Genomic DNA, 16,378 nt, shown 5'->3' on the forward strand with positions numbered 1-16,378 from the left:
TCATAAAAATCCCAACATACAAAAGTCCAGGGTCAGACATCTTCCCAGATGAATTCTACTTAACATTTAAAGAAGAGTTAACACCTATTCTCAAACTATTCCAAAAAATAGAAAAGGAAGGACAACTTCTTAAATCGTTCTATGAAGCCAGCATTGTCCTGATACCAAAACCAGAAAAAGACACCATAGAGAAGGAGAACTACAGGCTAAGATCTCTGATGAACAAAGATGCAAAAATTCTCAAAATATAAGCAAACTGAATCCAGCAATACGTTAAAAAAAAAAATCCATTCACCAAAATCAAGTGGGGTTTATCCCTGGGATACAAGGATGGTTCAATGTTTGCAAGTCAATCTATAAATGCGATACATCACATTAATAAGAGAAGGGATAAGAACTATATGAGCATTTCAATAGATGCAGAAAAAGCATTTGACAAAGTATAACATCCATTCATGATAAAAAAAAAAAAAAACACCCTCAACATAATAAAGGCCGTATATGAAAAACCCACAGCTAACATCATACTCAGTGTGAAAAACAGAGCATTTCTGCTAAGGTCAGGAACAAGACAAGGATGTCCACTCTCACTGCTTCTATTCAACATAGTACTGGAAAGCCTAGCCACAGCAATCAGACAAGAGAAAGGAGTAAAAGGCATCCAAATTTGTAAGGAAGAAGTAAAACTTTCACTATTTGACACTCTATATAGAAAACTCTGGACTCCACCAAAACACTACTAGAACTGATAAATGAATTCATTTAGATCACAGGATACAAAAATCAATGTACAAAAATCTGTTGCATTTTTATATACTAATCATGAAGCAAAAGAAAGATAAATTAAGAAAGCAATCCCATTTATAATTGCACCAAAAATAACATACCTAGGAATAAACATAACCAAAGAGGTGAAAGACCTGTACTCTGAACACTATAAAAAACTGATAAAAGATATTGAAGACAATACAAACAGTGGAAAGAGATTCCATGCTCATGGAATGAAAAAATATTGTTAAAATGTCCATACTACTCAAGCAATCTACACATTTAATGCAATCCCTAACACAACACCAACAACGTTTTTCATAGAAATAGAAAAGACAGTCTTAAAATTTGTATGGAACCATAGAAGACCTCAATAGCCAAAAAATCTTAAAAAGGAAAAACAAACCTAGATGTATCACCATTCCAGACTGCAAGTCCTACTACAAAGCTGTGGTAATCAAAACAGTATGGTACTGGCATAAAAATAGGCACATAGATCGATGGAAAAGAATAGAAAGCCCAGAAATAAACCCATATTTATATGGTCAACTAATTTTTGACAAAGGAAGAAGGAACATACAATGAGAAAAGCCTCTTCAAAAAATGGTGTTGCAAGAACTGGACAGCCAAAGAATGAAACTGGACTTACACCATACACAAACTCAAAATAGATTAAGGACCTAAATGTGAGATCTGAAACTATAAAATCCTAGAAGAGAGCACAGGCAGTAATTTCTGTGACATCAGTCATAGCAACTTTTTTCTAGACAGGTCTCCTGAGGCAAGGGAAACAAAAGCAAAAAAAACTTTTCGGACTACATCAAAATAAGCTTCTGCAGAGCAAGGGAAACAATCAACAAAACTAAAAGACAACCTACTGAATGGGAAAAATATTTGCTAATGACAATTCCAATAAAGGGTTAGTATCTAAAATACATAAAGAACTGATACAATTCAACACCAAAACACAATCCAATTAAAAATGACAGAAGCCAATATATGGAAGCAGTGCAAGTGTCCACTGATGAATGGATAAAGATGTGGAATATATAAACAATGGAATATTACTCAGCCACAAAAAATGAAATCTTGCCATTTTCAGTAACACAGATGGAGCTAGAGAGAATAAAGCTAAAGTCAGTCAGAGAAAGACAAATATCAAATGATTTCATTCATATGTGAAATTTAAGAAAAAAACAACTAAAGGTAAGAAATAAGAGACACAAAGCAAGAAACAGACTCTTTAATTATAGAGAACTGATGGTTGCCAGAGGAGAGGTGGGGGGCGGATGGGTGAAACAGGTGATGGGGATTAAGGAGTGCACTTGCTGTGATGAGCACAGGGTGATGATGTACGGAATTGTTGAATCACTATACTGTACACCTGAAACTAATATAGCACTGTGTTAACTAGAATTAAAATAAAAACTTAAAATGGGCAGAAGACATGAATAGACATTTCTCTAAGAAAGACATGCAGAGGCCAATAGATACATTAAAAGATGTGCAACATCACTCATCAGTAGGGAAATACAAGTCAAAACCACAATGAGCTATCACCTCACATCTGTCAGAATGGCTAAAATAAAAAAAAAAAAAGATAGGAGGAAGGGAAAAATGAAGAGGGGGAATCAGAGGGGGAGAGGAACCATGAGAGACTATGAACTCTGAGAAAGAAACTGAGGGTTTTAGAGGGGAGGGGGTGGGGGGATGGGTTAGCCCAGTGATGGGTATTAAGGAGGGCACATATTGAATGGAGCACTGAGTGTTATATGCAAACAATGAATCATGGAACACTACATCAAAAACTAATGTAATTTATGGTGACTAACATAATATAATAAAAAAAAAAAAGAATGGCTAAAATAAAAACACGACAACCAATAAGTGTCAGTGAGGATGTGGAGAAAAAGGAATTTCATGCACTGTTGGTAGGAATGCAAACTGAGGCAGCCACTGTGGCAAACAGTATGGAGGTCCCTCAAAAAATTAACAGAATTACCCAGTAAATCCACTACTCGGCATTTACCCAAAGAATATGAAAACATTAATTTGAAAAGATATGTGCACCCCTATGTTTTTTGCAACATTATATGTAAGAGCAAAGTTACGGAAGCAACCTGCATATTATCGATAGATGAATGGATAAAGAAGATGTGGTATATATGTATACCACACATATCCATATGTACAATGGTATATTACTCAACCATAAAGAATGAAATCTTGCCATTTGCAACAACATGGATAGATCTAAAAGGTATAATGCTAAGTGAAATAAGTCAAAGACAAATACCATATGATTTCACTCATGTGAAATTTGAGAAACAAACAAAATGAAGCCAGACTCTTAAATATAAAGAACAAATTGATGGTCACCAGACTGGAGGTAGGTTGGGGGATGGGTGAGATAGATGAAGGGGATTAAGAGTACACTTAGCATGATGTATACTGATTAATGTATAGAATTGTAGAATTACTATCTTGAAGAAAAAGTTACCTCCTGTGCCAATTTGCAGTCACTGGCTTGCCTCCACTGCAGACTTAACGAGTAAACTTTGACAGCTCTTCACTCTCGTCTACACAGATGAAGCAGGTTGTGAAAAAAATAAGACTGTAAAAAGTACCTTGTTCACCAGCGTAGTCAGTCCACAATAGCTTAAAAGTGGCTGCTCAACAACCCAGTTGTCCATTAGCAGATGAATGGATAAACCAAATGTGGTATATTCACACAATGGAATATTATTTAGCCCTCTAAAGCTCTGATATATGCTACAACATGGATGAACCTTGAAAACATGTTAAGTGAAATAAGCCAGACACACAAATACAAATATTGTAGGATTCCACTTATGTAAGATGTCTAGAATAGGCAAATTTAGAGAGAGATAAAGCAGGGTAGAGATTACCCAGAGCTGAGGGTGTGGGGAACGGGGAGCTATTGGTTAGTGGATATAGACTTTCTTGGGATGATGAAAAGTTCTAGAGATGGATGGTGCTGATGATTGCATAACAATGTATATACTTAATGCCACTGAACTATACACTTAAAAATGGTTAAAATGGTAAATTTTGTTATATATATCTTGCCACAATAAAAAAAGGTAGCTTTTCTAATAACAAATCAAGTTTTGACTTTAAAATGACGAACTTTAGACTCAGCAATTCCACTTTTAAGAATTTAGCATGAGAAAATAAGGCTGCTAAATAATCAAAGAGACTAAGGGTGTTTTTGATGTGACATAATGGTGACAATGAAATTTCCAGTGATTGAGGCTTACATAAATGATAGTTTATATCTTCAGTAGACTTTTGTACAGCCATTAGAATTATAATTTTTAAATAGCATAGTAAAACAATCAAGGGTATTTTGTTAGGGAAAAATTTAGGTGAAAATAGGAACACATATATTGTGTTGCCCCTAAAATTAGCCCTTCTGTTCTCCCACATAAGAAATTTAAAAGTAATTTTAAAAATTTTCAACACACACATCAAAAACTGAGTATTTCATCAAGGTGTGATCCATGGTTATCTCTGGAATGAGATTAATGACTACGTTTTTTTTCCTTTTTAAACTTTTTTACTGTAATCATCTAGTGACTCAGGAAAGAAGTGAAAATAAATATATTTAAACAACTTCTCCATTGGACCTAATCTCCCATTTTCAAGCCCAGGCATGACCACAACCAATGGATAGACTACCAGGTGCTCCCCTCAGAGAAGAACAAGACTCCAGCTCCAGGCTGAGCATCCACCTCCCAACCCTCCATTCTCCTACCCCAGTTCCTCCTCTCTTGGAAATTTTCCTGTTGTTGCTGTCCCTGTTTATCTCTTTCACCAAACTGTGAGCTCCTCTGAAGGCAGGGACTAAATTGTAGGAATCTTCTTATTCCTTCTAGGTCCCAGCACTGAACTTGGTAGGCAATTGACGGGGTAGGCAATTGATAAGTGACGATCAAATAAACATAGTACCTGTGCCTTCCCAAAAAAGGCTCAGGCTAGCAGGAGCGAATTCTAGCATATGTTTTCTCCTAAGACATTTCTTCCCTTGGACTTCCACACACTATCTGTTATACCATGTTGGAAAGAGTACAAAAGGGAAGGAAGATGAGCACCTAGATAGCAAATTAACAGAACTTTAGTTTAGGAACTTAATAAACGATGGACAAAGGAGGGAGCAGAGGGAAGAATGTGGATACAGACTATGTTTTGGGAACAACAGCATCTACCCGTCAGTATCTAATGCTTGCTCAAATATTCTTGCTTTTATCATTTAGATTATCAGTGCTCATTAGGAGAGTTTAATTGGTACATTGGTATGTAAGGGACACAAAGTTCTTTTGCCTCTACATGGTGGTAAAAATCCAAGCAACTTACCACACCATTAAATAAAGTAGTTAACATTTACTGACCTCAGTGCACCAAGCACTGGTCTAAGCACTCTAGAAGTATGATCACTTTTAATCCCTACAATAACTTTCTAAGTACTATTATCTTCATTGTACAGTTGACAAAACAGACACCAAGAGCTGAGGTTACTTTCCCAGGTCATGAATAGCTAATAACAGAGCCAGATTTTAAACAAAGACAATCTGTCCCTAGAGCCCAAGCTTTTAACTACTAAGCTTCACTGTGAGAGATGATCCACGATTGTCAAGGGCAGATTCAGCAGGGCAACACAGGAGATACCATCAAATTTTACAGACCTATCTACCTTCTACTGGTCTCTTTTAACTGGAGTGAGACTCTTAAGTTTGTCCTGAAAGTTACCTTCAAAATGTACTCCCTGAACGTGAAAACTCTGACTATATTTCTTCTTGTTGTGTTCTGTCTTGACTATAAATCTGGGCATCTGGAACCTCTAGAGTTTTTCCTGCTCAAGTATACCCTACTATGAGTACAAAAGGCTCCAAATGTCCAGTTTGTTGGCATTATTTCAGGGTCAACATGGACATGCAAAGTGTAGAGGGAAGCAGGCTGGTATGCTTGGGTGAGCCAAGAAAACTTTCCTCTCAAGTGGGTTCAATGGATTAACCCAAATTAATCTGTCCCCTCTCAAACCTTTGCTATGATAGGGTTGGCTGTTAATGATGGATTCTCAGAGGATGTACCTATATGCCGCATAGAAGCAGAGTATAAAAAAACACAAAGTAGTGAATATTTCAACACACGCTCAACTGCATTAATAGTCAAGAAACGGGGAGGCAAACAATAGGATGTTTTATAATTATGCCTGCTGACATTTAATAAAATCAATATACACACTCTCAAATATTGCTGTTAAGAGTTATGTTGTCAAGTTCTTTGAAAAATAAATTTTGCAGTGCCAAAATTTAAAATGTCAAGTCACTTTGGTCTGGCAATTTTATCTCCAGAAATTTATTTCTAAAACAAACAAAAATCTCATGTAAGTGATATGTGCCCTCTCACACATATACACAGATTTGTTATTACATGATCATTTCTAATAGTGAAAAATTGTAAACCATTTAACTGGTCTTCAGTAGAAACACTGTATAAATAAGCCATAATTTATTCAATCAAATATAATGCTGCCTTCAAAGGATAAGATGATTGACATATAGACACAGAATGATGCACATGACATGTAGTGTCATGAAATAAGTAGCTTTTAAAACATTGTTCATATAACATACCTATATAAATATTATGTAAAAGAGTTGAAACAAAATTATGTTTTATAGATTAAAAATCACTGAATATTAGCAATTTTATAAAATTGACACTAAGTTTAGCAAGATTTTTGAATAGCTGTTTTTTGCATTCCAGAAATGACTATTTTGTTTTATTTTTTCATTGAGATTTTGTAAAGCGGATTTTAATGGGCCCTGTTTTATATTCACTCAACAATAAATATTTCTTGAAATCCTGTTACTTGCTAGGCATCATTCTAGACTCTGAAGATTCAGCAGTAGGAGAAAAAAGGGGCAGGAAAAATTTCCTTCCTTCACAGAGGTTACTTTAAAAAAGCAAGACAAATGTGCTATTAGGACCCTGGGCATAATCTAGAGTAGAAAGTTGACAAAAGAGGAACTGAAAACCCTGTGTATGATAATGTAAGGTGTACGTGGGGAAAAGATATTTGCAGATTATGTTGCCTGTTTGTTTTTTAATAAGTATGTCAGAGTTTGCTACATTACTTCCTTTCCCCCAACACACAGACTACATTTTTCTGGGCTCCCTTACCATTAGATTGGGGACATGCGGCTGGTTAGGGCCAATGAAATGTGACAGAATGCAAAAGCAGTCCCTCTGGGCAAAGGCAGGTTTAGAGCTTGAGTGTCTCTCTGCTCTGTCCCCCTGTCACGGAGAGTTTTGGAGACATGTGTTCTGGAGGACATAGCTATAAGGTGAAGAAGGGCTGTCAAACTTTTATATGGGAAACCACTACGAGGGGGAGTGGGGAAGGGCTCTGCCAATTATTGCAATGTAGTCAAACTTAAACTTTACTATTCTTGAGATTGGACTCTGGAAGACTGAGACTGGGAAAGGGAGAATATGAATCAAGAATGCAACACTGGGAGATAACCCTGTTACAAATTTCACATCTTCTCAGACTCTGGGAGAAACTACATTTAGAATAGTTTTTTTTTTTAAGTTCTTTATTTGAGAGAGAGAGAGAGAGAGAGAGAGAGAATATGCACATGAGGGGGAGAGGGAGAGAGAGTTTTAAGAGACTCCACGGTGAGTGGGGAGCCTGACAAGGGGCTGGAGGTCATGACCCTGAGATCACGACCTGAGTCAACACCAAAAGTCAGGCACTTAACTGCACCACCCAGACACCCCTAGGATACAGTTTTAAGGGTTTTTTCTTCCTATAATGTAATCTCTGAATTGTCCCCAAACTTTCCAAAACTCTGTCACACAGGACACACCCTTGAGACACTAGTAGAATGGGGAATTAGAAGCCAGAATTGGGCACAGAAGTGTGGTCTTCCCTGCCCTACTTCTAAGGTCAGAATGGCACTAACCAGCTCAGACAAAGGAAAGTGGAAGGCTTCAGGTCCCCGACAGTGCCTGAAAGTCAAGTGGACAGAGGGCCAGAACCAACTACAGTATACATTTTCAGAGCCTGGTGCAAGGAAAAAAGTAGGTTTCAGTGGGGAGAAGTGAGTTATTTGCCCTAATATACTAGAGGAATGTAACCTTTAGAGAAGCACAAGAGGAGACTAACTCCCATCCTTAAGTGGATATCCAGGGAGTTAGAGATTATATGTTGTCAGGAAAGATCCATACTTGTTTGAGAAATGAGATTATACAACAGGATGGATTTAGTACTTTTGTTTTTTCTACTTCCATAATTTTAAACAATGAGCATGAATTTATCAGGTTTTATTAAGTATAAATAGAAAAATAGTGAGGCATGTATGATGCAAATTACTAAGTAGTTAAGTAGATTAGCCGTTAACTTGGAATGAACCTGCAATTAAGATTTGCCACCATAAATTTGTCAATCAATCACTCTATATCCTTTGCACATAGTACGAATGCACTACAGAGTTTAATTTGGAAAACTATGAGTAATTTCGGAGATGATTGCAGGTTGCTATACTTGATAAGCTGTCACTTGCTATTGTTGAAGCGGTAGGTTTGTGATTCAACATTTTGAGAGCTCTGGGGTAAAATGTACTTTTAAAGTGCTTATTAAAATATTGAAGTTGGGATAGTACTGGACCAAGACAATTTATATTCTTTTGGGAGGATGCTTTACTTAAAGCATTCTCAAAGACTCCTTAATGCACTTACATCGGGTTATCCAGCATATCCTTTTCTTTGGAGCTTAGCATACTGCCTGGTAGAGAGTGTTGCCTAGCGACTGAACCCTGGAATGAACACCACCCTGAGATCAGGGAGACCTGTGTTTGGCTCCGAATCCAGACCTACCACTCAAGTCATTTCACCTTTCTTTACTTACGATTCCCTATCTGTGAAATGGCAAGTGGTGAGGTGGTTACTGAATGGTTTTCTAAGATTTCTTCTAGGTCAGTTTTACAATTATGTGAGCCATGAAAACATATTATATAGTACAGAGATAAGTTGGGTAAGAATCACAGGACAAAAAGACTACGCGATTACCCTTTTTATCAGTCAGGATTTTCAGTTAACACAATTCACGCTGGCTGGCGTGTGCGCAACAGAATTTATCAAAAGATATTAGCTACCTCAGTGTATCTTAGGAGAGCCTGAAGAGCAGGTATAGATGTCATTTGACAAGGAACCTCATAGCCAGAATGAACATCCAACTATATATATTGCAGGTAGTTACAGTAAAAGCCCACTCCTAATGCTACCTGCCCCTGGATGCTAATCATGCTTGGTGCTGAACACCATGATCCCCAGAACAGAGGCCTCCACACTTGCCAAGTGATCGATCTCTCTGGGCTCAGGCATCTCCTGTTCCTCTTCTACATCCAATCCTCCTGAAGGTCCCTCTAATTACTGGAACCTAGGGTGCCTGTTTTTTTTTTTTTTTAATTTAAATTCAATTAGCCAACTTATAATACATCATTAGTTTCAGATGTAGAGTTCAATAATTTATCAGTTACATATAACACCCTGTGCCCTCCTTAATGCCTGTCACCCAATTACCCCTCTTCCCACCCACCCCCTCTCCAGCAACCCTCAGTTTGTTTCCTAGAGTTATAGTACACACTAGGAGAGATCCTGGGAAAGGTTTGCTTGTAATATTTCCTTGGAAAGATAGGTAGCATCTTTCTCCTGATAAATCTAAGGAAGTTAGTACTCTCCATTGACACTCAGAATTCCAAAAGATCAAGGAAGTTGCCCAAGGTTACACAGCTAGAAGTGAAAGAACTGGAACCTAAATTTTTTGTATCCAAGTATAGCACTCTTCCAATCCCTGTCTAGATTGTGGCACCGTTTAGGTAACCAGCCTCAACACACCCTCCACCCCCCTCCCCCAGCTCTTCGTTTGCATACAGCTTATTTTTCTTTCTCTTGACCTCAGTCTTGGTTCCCAGCTTAAATCTTGAGGCAGGAAACATAGCTTTGGGGAAGTGCACTCATTAGTTGTCATATTTGCAGATACTAAAATCGGCAATGTTCCTGCTATAATGGAACCTAATGGGACCATAATTATATGGCAAAAATCACGATGAATCTGCACCCGTTTATGGTCCGGAATATGACTAACAGCCTAGCTTCTGAGAGAGTAAGCACATCAGATCTTGGGCAGCCCAGGATCAAAGCCCGTTTTTCCTGAAAGTGAAGCTATTAAGTAGCTATAATCCAAATATTGCTCCTTATTAAAAAATTATGGTATATTCTTAGCACATTTAATGAATGAAATTTTTATTTTAGGTACTAGCAATGCACAGTTACTAACTCATTCATTTTAATATTTAATAATGAACCCACATTGTTGCAATCTAAGTTACAGAGGAATAAAGAAAATAAGAATTTAAGAAGTAAAATTGACTAAGGATAAAGATATTTTTAACTTTTTTCAGAAAGGAGAACACTAATATTGAGTCTTTTAAACACTCTTGAAGATGGAATCTTCTAAGAAAAGAAAGTGAGGCCATGTAAAGTTACTTCTAAGCTGCTACTCAGGGCAAGTCAACTGAACAAAGATGGCCTTGTAGCCATGGGTTTGGCAGTGTTCTCTCAAATACTTTTCCTAATATTTTCAGACAACTCAACCTGGTTTATGCTGTGAAGAAAGGAGTGTGTGAGGGGGTGGTCAGCAATCCCCGGATTGCGAAATTACAGCTAATTACATCCTGTGAAACAGCTTCACTCCCTGAAGGAAGAGGAAAAAGACTACTTAGATCATCACGATCTGCAATTTGCTCTGTGGATTTCAGGCACAATCCAGAGACAGTTTCAAAGTTTTTTAAGTGAAGAAGACTTTAATAGAGGAGAAAGGCCTTTAACCACATAACCATTAAGCTAAAACTATCTATCTCCTTAGATATAGGTATTTGTCTGCAACTTTTATATATAGTAGCAGATGAATATGGGCACCAAATCCACTTTTATTTATCATTTTGTCACAGGGCTTGGCATTCAGTGGATATATACCTATACCCAAATCTTGGGGTAGAAATACTAGGGCACCATTTCTTCAGTTATAGAATGCCAAGTCTTCCTTTAGATTATGGAAGGGATTCTAAAACCTGTGTGTACCTGAAAGCTCGTGAAAACAGACCACTGGACCCTACCCCTGAAACTTCTGATTAGGCGGATCTGGGGTGGGGCCTGAGGATTCACATTTCTAACAAGTTCCTAATTGATGTTGATAGCCTGGCCTGGATAGCACACTTAAGAACCATGAGATTATAGTATTGCTTTAGAATTAAGTAAATGTTCCTTTGTAATTATATCAGTTGAGTTTTCCTGGAAAGTGAGCACTTCTTCACACGCAGAACATTTAATGACAACAGTGAAAACTTACTGAGTTACGTACAGCATGGATTCTGAATTATGGATTGCCAGTCAGTTTATAGCTTTATTCAGACCAATGCCTTACTTTGTACAGCCCAGAAGCAGCAAAGATTCTTATTTACCAAGAGGAAGTCACCAAGAAGAGAAGAATGCAGAAGGAACTCTGGAGTTAGAAGAGCTATATGCAAATTCCAATTCTACTTATGAACTTCATCAATTCTGGGCAAATGACCTGTACCTCATCCTCTGTGAAACTTTTGTTTCCTTATCACCAAACTGGGGATGATGCCATCTGTCCTGAAGACCATGTAAATTTTTAATTCACATCCCAAGACCATTAGAAAATTTTGAAGACATAGCAGAGCTTTTGGTTCTTCTTTTCCATGGTCTCATTTAGTACACTTTGTGGTCTCTTCAAACAGTTGTCCTCGACGTTCACCATTGTAAGCGTCCCCAAGTGGCTCTGAGTGTTTTTAGAATCTTTGTTCTAAGGATTCTCCTTCCTCAAATTCATAGCTGTTTTCTGTTGCGTAGTATCCCAATATCCAAGTGAGAAGAGCACCAGAACTGTGCATAGCCCATACAGCAAACAGGGAAAAGCTAGAAGGTGAAGTCTTTAATGATTATACCACCGTCACAAGAAAAAGATTAGAAAAGCATGGAGCCAAAACTCAGAAGACCACTGCCTTGGATACCCAGAATGGAAGAAGGAAAAACAAGTGGCATCAGACCAGCTATTATTCATCATAAAAGATTCTAGTGGAAGGACAAAACTTAGGGAATAAAGAACACCAACCTGATAGAATTCCTTGAAATGGATTCTCAGATCATCTTATTCAAACCTTGTATCCTCCTTTGACAGCCCATCTAACACTGTGCCTAACTCATAAATGAAGAAAATTAGATTATAAAAGGTTTATGTCAAGATGACACATTAAGTAACTGAGCCAAGACACCTATCTGGAGACTCTACACCTTATGTTTTCTCATAATGCCACACTGCCACAATCTTGTAGTAGGATAAGCTTTTCATCTAGGACTACTGTTGTGCATCTTATTTTATGAACTGAAACAGGAGGTAGGTGAGGCACACGTGTTCTGCATATAAAAGGGACCCAGAACTTTCTCACCAAGACACAGCTTGGATAATGGGTGGCTACTAAGTGTTCATGGAATCAACAAACCCAATTCCATAAAACTTTTAGGTTCTAATTGGGTTTCATCAAGGTCATGGCTGCTCCTCTCTGGCTGGATTCCTAATCCTGGGTCTGCTGGCTATTTATTCAATGCTGGTATACTGAAGAAGTAGGCTGGGTAAGGGGTGAGGAGTTTTTCTCTCATAATCCCACCTTCCTTTCTTTTAAGTTGTCTCCTCCAAAGGATGCTTGGTTACTAGTGCTGTAATTTGACCCAAGTCATTTAACCTTTCTGAAATCTAGTTTCCTTAGCTCCAAAAAGGACAGTGGAATAGAGGACTTCCAGGGACTCTTTAGACTTCATTTCTAAAGATTGAGGAGCCTGACTGGAACAATCTGCAAACAATGAGTCATGGAACACTACGTCAAAAACTAATGAAGTACTGTATGGTGACTAACATAACATAATAATAATAAAAAAAATCTGAGGAACATTTTATGTCCCATCACTTAAATTTTGGGTTCCATAAACCTAAGCACTCATGTGAGAATCATTTTGGTCTCACTTCCTGATTAATGACCACTACCCTTCATTTTCTGACTGTCTGAATTCTAACAAAAGCTAAATTTTATTGAGTATTCACTATGTGCCAGTTACATATTTTTCTCTAGATTTATATAGTGCTCACCACAGTTCTATCAGATTTGCACTTATTATGCCTGTTTTATTGATAAGGAAGAATGAAGTTGTTAAATAACTTGCCGAGGGCCACAGAGGTAGTAAGTAATGAGGCCAGGATTGGAAGCCAGGAAGTGTTGTTACAGAGCCTGTGCTCTGAAATCACTATCCTTTTTGCCTCAGAATGATTCAACATGATTATTAGATGCCTGTTTAGAGTTTCAAAGTTAAGAATAAGAGATAACGCTAGCATTCTTGTTTTAAAGACAGCACAAGGAATGACTCCCAATTCACTTACTTCATAGTGTCCCTCATACATAGTCCTAGAGTGATATGCAGTTCAGTTTAGATCCTGAACACCAGTAGAGAACTTATATTCATAAGTTATATGCAGGAAAGAAACTAGTGTCTATGGGGCATCAGGTTGTAGTGACCAAAACTCCCTTTCACATCCAGAGCCATTCTTTGTCCTAGAAAAGGAAGAAATGTGCTGCAGCATTTCACCTGTCAGTCGCTTTGGCAGCCTTCCTGGAAACACTGCAGATTGAGCTCAGTTGGTCAGCTCCTCCCTAACCGCCCTTTCCAGATACAGTAGTGTTCCTTCAGACAGCAAGATGCCATCCGTCAGGGACCTTTCAGCTGCTTCAACTAAAATATAAAACCCCACTGAAGAAAGATAGTCAGGAAATAGCTGGCCAAACTGGGACTGTTACTTCTGCTGCTGGTAATAGAACCCAGGGACTGTCTGCTTTTTCCAGAGAGAAGTAAGGAATGCTGGGTTCATGTTTGAAAAGGTCTGAAAAGGATTGTGTATTCCACATATATGCTTTGCTATGAATGCTTTCTGAGATGCCATTAAGAGTCTGGAGGGAACCCCAGATTAGCTCAGGTTTTCAGTCTTTTCCCAAGTAATTACTTCCCACGTAGCGGAAAAAAAGTTTCAAGATCAAATGCTTCAAGTTTAGAGAATCTAAGGAGCACAGATAGCTAAATATACTCTTTAGTCTACTAAGAATACTCTAACCCAGGAGAAGCTGGGCCCAGAAGCAAACCCATCACATAACCTGCTATGTTGTCCTCCAGGATTGTGATTTGTCAAAGATTAGTGGTCTCTGAAAGCAGCAGACTATTTTGTAAACAATTTTGTCATCTTTCTGTTTCCACTCACAGTATATTAGGGCTGGATTAAAACATCACAAGGTATAAAATTAAAAAATATTAGATGGAAAACAAAACAAAACAAAACACCACAAAGTGCCTCTCTACCTAAGACATAAGATCAACAGCAGCAGAAAGATATTCACGGAACCATGTCTGAGGGGAGATACAGCAGGGGTGCTCTTCCCATTTTTCATCCTGTTTTCAAGTCAGCAGACTCATGTTTCTTTTTCTGTTACATATCCTTTGCTCAGATTGGGAAGGACAGGAAAGAAATATCTAAGAACATTCACAATGTGAATCAGTATCACATTGATTTTGCCAAAAGATGCCCCCCACCCCAATTCTGACTTCCTTTGGTCATCTTTATCAAATTATTAATTGTACAATACCCAAAAAGCATACAATTTTTCCCCTTGGTGAGAGCCAATATTCCAAACACAGAATACTTCATAGGTGAGTGGAATAAGGACAATGAAAATATTTAAAGTGGGGAAGAGGAAAGTATTCTATTTTGACATCAACTAATACTCAATAATTGTAACCAGGCGGCAGTAAGCAAAAGAGCAGGTCAGATAAAAGAGGAGTTGGAGGTAAGTACCCAAGCAACAACCACTTGAGGTGCCCCTAGGTGATCTAGATCTCCAGGCCCTCCCTAGAGATACTAATCGAGTTTTCCTGGAAAGTAAGCACTTCTTCACATGCAGAACATTTAATGGCAACAGTGAAAACTTATTGAGTTACGTACAGCATGGATTCTGAATTATGGATTGCCAATCAGTTTATAGCTTCATTCAGACCAATGCCTTACTTTGTACAGCCCAGAAGCAGCAAAGATTCTTATTTACCAAGAGGAAGTCACCAAGAAGAGAAGAATGCAGAAGGAACTCTGGAGTTAGAAGAGCTATATGCAAATTCCAATTCTACTTATGAACTTCATCAATTCTGGGCAAATGACCTGTACCTCATCCTCTGTGAAACTTTTGTTTCCTTATCACCAAACTGGGGATGATGCCATCTGTCCTGAAGACCATGTAAATTTTTAATTCACATCCCAAGACCATTAGAAAATTTTGAAGACATAGCAGAGCTTTTGGTTCTTCTTTTCCATGGTCTCATTTAGTACACTTTGTGGTCTCTTCAAACAGTTGTCCTCGACGTTCACCATTGTAAGCGTCCCCAAGTGGCTCTGAGTGTTTTTAGAATCTTTGTTCTAAGGATTCTCCTTCCTCAAATTCATAGGTGTCTTTCATCAGATGGCTCCTGAGTTGAATGCCCCTCATTCTTCCAGTGAAGATGTGGTCGGCGCGGGGGTGGGGGGAGAAGAGACTGATAGACCTGGAAGAACATGCTCGGACTTTTGGTCCTTTGAGCTGGAGGGTTTGCAACAGAGTCTGAATCTCAATGGTAGAGGTTCAGAAAATTGCTTCCATGTATTCACCCAAAGGAGGCCAGATCCTAAGAAGTTAGACATTCCAAACAGACTAGTACATCACAGAGTGCTAGAAATCAGTCAAGCAGATTAGAATGCTGTGTTCTCTTCCCACAAGATAGCCAACTTAAGAAACCAAACGAAAACCAGAGAGTTGCACGGGAAGGACAGCAAAGCTGAGGGAGCTGGTCTGATGAGTGGGCCAGAATGCTCCAATCTGCCTACGCTCTCTCCCCCACCAGTGGAATATGGCTGCTAGGGAGAAGCAAGCCAGGGAAACTTTTTAAGTATGATAATTTTTACTGTTTTTTAATGTTTCCCCTATAAAGTACAACCACATAAAAGAATACTATTGATGATGCGCCCATCATCTCTTCACTTTAATACATACTATTAGCAATTTGATATGTATGTTCAATTTTTTCCCTTATATATACACTTATATCCCAGATATCAGCTCTGTTTGCATCCTCTTCTCTGAACTCCCAGTAAATAATCTACTGGCCCACTCGGATTAAAACATATTAACAAGACCATCAGTATACTTGACAAGAGGGATGGAATAGAACTGCTTTTAAACTTTATATTCTTGCTATAAAGTCAAACTTGATTCTGGTCAAGCCTCTGGTTTCAAATCAGTAGGCGTAAACATGTTCAATACCAGGGAAGGAATCAGCAAATTGCAGCACATAAAAATTCTCTAAGACAGATGTCTCAGTCTCAACAAACACATGGCAAATTAAAAAAGAAAAAAGGGAGAAACATAAATGAAAAGCC

Source organism: Zalophus californianus, chromosome 12, assembly GCF_009762305.2.
Source record: "Zalophus californianus isolate mZalCal1 chromosome 12, mZalCal1.pri.v2, whole genome shotgun sequence".
Classification (NCBI taxonomy): Eukaryota; Metazoa; Chordata; class Mammalia; order Carnivora; family Otariidae; genus Zalophus; species Zalophus californianus.